A 4,537-nucleotide genomic window follows, 5' to 3' on the forward strand; every position below is an offset into this window, starting at 1 on the left:
GCATACACAAAGAGTGCAATGTGCACCACCCGAAGGATGGACATATTTGAAACTCTGATTTAGGGGGGGAAGGGGGGAAAGGGCAACATATGTAACCTAAACATCTGTACCTCCATAATATGCTGAAATTAAAAAAAAAATACATCTACCGAAGAAAATGAAGACAACGTGGTAAATATACCCAGTGGAATATTATAAGGTGGTAAAATTGCATAAATGAAAATGACAAACCATAATGTAGTTCAATTTTCACACCTGATGGCAAGTAAATGAAAGATTATAAAAAGAATGTGTACATGGTTATCGCATTACATAAAGTTCAAAAGGAGAGAACGTTTATTATTTAGGGAAACGTAGTACGGTCCCCTCTTTCATTCCTGATATTGATTATGTATGTTTCTTTTTTTTGCTCTGACTTCCTACATTTTTGATATATTGTAATTTCATTATCTCTTTTTTCTTAATACTTCGTAACTTCAAATGTGGATCCCATGAATGATTGAGGGTTTCATTTATTTCATGCACTATTTAGAGATTTTAAAGATAATATCTTTTAGTGTTAACTGTTACATGATTACATTATGGAAAGGGAATATAATGCCTAAGGTAGCAATTTGGAAAGATTGAGAGATAACTCCTTTCTTGTCTAGTAAATACTTAGTAGTTTATGTTCAATGCATACCTGAAATATGTATCATTTTGTACTGTGTGTATTTCAAGCATATGTGAGTAGATGAAGGAATCTTTATCAGTGTTATATCTTCCTTGTTAATATCTTCTTTAAAACATAAAATATCGGCCAGGTGCGGTGGCTCACGCCTGTAATCCTAGCTCTCTGGGAGGCCGAGGCGGGCGGATTGTTTGAGCTCAGGAGTTCAAAACCAGCCTGAGCAAGAGCGAGACCCTGTCTCTACTAAAATTAGAAAGAAATTAATTGGACAACTAAAAATATATATAAAAAATTAGCCGGGCATGGTGGCGCATGCCTATAGTCCCAGCTACTTGGGAGGCTGAGGCAGGAGGATTGCTTGAGCCCAGGAGTTTGAGGTTGCTGTGAGCTAGGCTGATGCCACAGCACTCTAGCCCGGGCAACACAGTGAGACTCTGTCTCAAAAAAAAACAAAACAAAACAAAACAAAAAAAACATAAAATATCAATTTTTTCTATTAAAACTTTTTTATATTACATTACATATTTTTAATATTAATATTGACAATAACTACTTTTAATAGTATACTTTTGCAATAAAGAAAGCAAAAACAGAAGTAGAAAGTAACATGATGGTGTTCAGAAAATGGAAACTAGTATGTTCCCTATTTAAGGCCTATGCACACAGCAATAGCCTTATGAATTTTAAATTTTTTAATCATTTTATTTTACACGAGTCTATTGTGCCTAATCACTGGGTGTTTTGGGGGGAGTGGGGCTTAAAATCCTTAAGTATATGAATTACTCTCACACATACATGCTAAGAAAAACATAATTTACAACTATAGCTTTTTTTATGTATTCATTAAGTTGTATATTTTGAACAAGGATTCATTCATCCTCTTCATTTATAGAGGACAGCTTCTAATCACCCAGCAGCTGAGCTTTGGGTACTCATGTGTGTGTCTGTGCGTGTGCATGTCTGTGGTCATGCATGTGTGTGTGCATGTGTGTGGTCATGCATATGTGTGTGTGTGGTTGTGCATGTGCACGTGTGTGTCCATGTGTGCCTGTGTCTGTATGTGTGCATGTGTGTGGTTGTACATGTGTGGGGGGGGTCCGCATGTGCATGTGCGTGTGTGTGTGGTTGTCCATGTGCATATGTATGGTTGTGCATGTGTGTGTGTGTGTGGTTGTGCACGTGCGTGTGTGTAGTTGTGCATGTGCGTGTGTGTGTGGTTATCCATGTGCATGTGTGTGGTTGTGCATGTGCATGTGTGTGTGGTCATGCATGTGCGTGTGTGTGTGGTTGTCCATGTGTGTGTGTGTGGTTATGCATGTGCGTGTGTGTGTGTGGTTGTCCATGTGCGTGTATGTGGTTGTGCGTGTGCATGTGTGTGTGCGTGTGCGTGTGTGGTTGTGCGTGTGTGTGGTTGTGCATGTGCGTGCGTGTGTGCATAATTGTCCAGTACTTTTTCCCGCCATTTTCCTCACTTTCTCCATTTTCAGTTCATTGTTCCTTTGATTACGTCATCTAGAATGGCTTTCTCTGAATATGAAAACAGTAAAATATGTAGAAACTTATGGCTCTGAAAATGCCTTCTTTTCCCTCTCAATCTATCAAAACACCTTAAAAATGCTATTTTATATTTAGGAAAGAATAATACACAATACTTAGAAGGGAAAGTACATCTGATGGCCAAGGATCCACCCCCATCCCTCCTCACCCCTCGCGAAGGTGAAGCCTGCAGTGGCGGGTTTAGCTGTGAGACTCGGATCCCTCCAGGTCAGTCTTGTGCTGGGCTGCTTCATGCTGCAATATTCGTCCACGCCCGGCCCTTTAACGTTGCTCTTAGTAACTATGCATCTCCTGAGCTTCCGTAGGACATCATCCTCACTTCCTTCCTTCTGACGCCTAAGGTAGGCGTGACTTCGTCCTTCCTCAGTCTGTTCCTCCCGAGACCTTAGCTTTCCCTTTGGGTTCTCACTATCCCCTATGCTGGAAAACTTGCTCAGTATCATTTTCCGGTTTCATAATTGGCTCATCAGCTGTGTCTTGTCTTTAAAGGAATGAATGTTTTGATCATGTTCATTCAGTTGGATTTTTTACCTCTCTGATTTCTAATTCATTTCTATCATGCCCATTCTGCTATAATCCATATTCTTGTGTCAAAAATTCAATGTCCTCTTGTAATTTTTGGATATATAAATTTGCTTACTTTAAAATGGGTCTCATACACTCCCAGGATTCCATTTCTTTGGATACGGTGACCCCACTAACAAGGCTGTAGATTGCTGATTGTGGTACTTTTCATCAGCGTTAGGATTTCCTCCTTCTGGCCCCTTTTCGTTTGACTGCTCACCTCCCGCACACTATCTTCCATGGAAGGTTTCTCTCGTGGCTTTGCTTGGAGTTTAGAGCTGAAAGGGGCAGGGGTTGTTCCAGCTGCTATTGCCATGAGGCAGCCACTGCCCCAGAGTTAGCATCTGCTCAGAGTTGTACGGGCAGTGAGGGGTCCCGTGGAGCCTCACGCTCACACTGTCACCATGTCTGACGACACTGCAGTGAATCCGCCCCACACTCACACGGATGGCTCAGTGGTGACCGTGGGCCCAGGTAAGGGAGTACAGGTATTGCAGCCCCCAGCTGCACAATTTGAGAGAAGGGAAACCATGGCTCCAACCTCGCTGCAGAGCCATGACTCCCTCCCTGTCTGTGAGGACCCTGGGGATCTTTTTCTGTCCCACACCGAGCTGCAAACTTACTTGTCATAATCCCCTGATGGTCCCAGACACTGGTGGCCACTCAGCTTTGGTCTCTTCTCTTTCTTATGGTACCCTACCCACTTCAGGAGGTAGCATTGCTCTTTCCGTGCATGAGACCATAAGTATATATTATAGAAACATGATAAGTATCATTTCTTAGTGTTAGGGACAGATGGAGCTTCTTGCAGGGACACATCAATTACCAACCTTGACTGAAGAGTCTAACACCAGAATCCTTTCATGTCCCCAAACCTTCATGTCTGGAAATTAACTATGACTGAGCCCCACCATGTCCCAGGCATATCAGGCTCCACAACCACTGTGAGAAGTGTGGTTTATAACAACATGCTCCAAACAAGGAAACTGAGGCCCAGACAAGGGACATTAATGTGCCAGTTTACATAGGAAAGGGATGATGGAGGAATATTTAAAGAAAAATAAGATCAGGAAGATAAAGACATATCAGCTTTCCCTTCAAACTCAGGGCACTAACCCAACTTGCTCCCTAAAGTTTGGAGGCAAGACCACAGAAGAAGGATGAGAATTCTACCCCAGGGAAATTACCAATATCAGAAATGAAACAAGGACATCACTACAGATCCTACGGACCTCCAAAGATTATCAGTGAACATCACAAAGAAATTATCCAATTTAGATGATGTGAACAAATATCACAAAAAAATTAATCATCAAAAATAGCTTCTGGGATACATAGAAAATCGGAATCATTGATTTATTAAATAAAATACTTCTGAAAATTAAAATCTTCACAGAAAACTAACTTCAGGCCCAGCAACTTTCCCAAGTGCATTCTTCCAAACTAAGAAACTTAACTAAGAAAGAACACTATTCTTATGGATGTTTTTCTAGAATTACCACTTTTCAACAAATTGTAGTAGGTTACCATGAAAACTTAATGAGGATATTTCAGGAGAAAAATCATAATTTAGTCTCTCATATAAACTTAGTTAAAAATAAATACTTAAAAATTGGCAAAAAATAAAAATTCGGTCATGACCTTATTCTTTAAGTCACAGAGGGAAGGGATGGTAGACAAAAACTTAAATGAAGATCAGTTTTTCCCTGGAAATCAGAGCTCTAACCCAACTTGCAGTCTCCAGAG

The sequence above is a fragment of the Propithecus coquereli genome, unplaced genomic scaffold, assembly GCF_000956105.1.
Source record: "Propithecus coquereli isolate 6110/MARCELLA unplaced genomic scaffold, Pcoq_1.0 Scaffold193, whole genome shotgun sequence".
Taxonomy (NCBI): domain Eukaryota; kingdom Metazoa; phylum Chordata; class Mammalia; order Primates; family Indriidae; genus Propithecus; species Propithecus coquereli.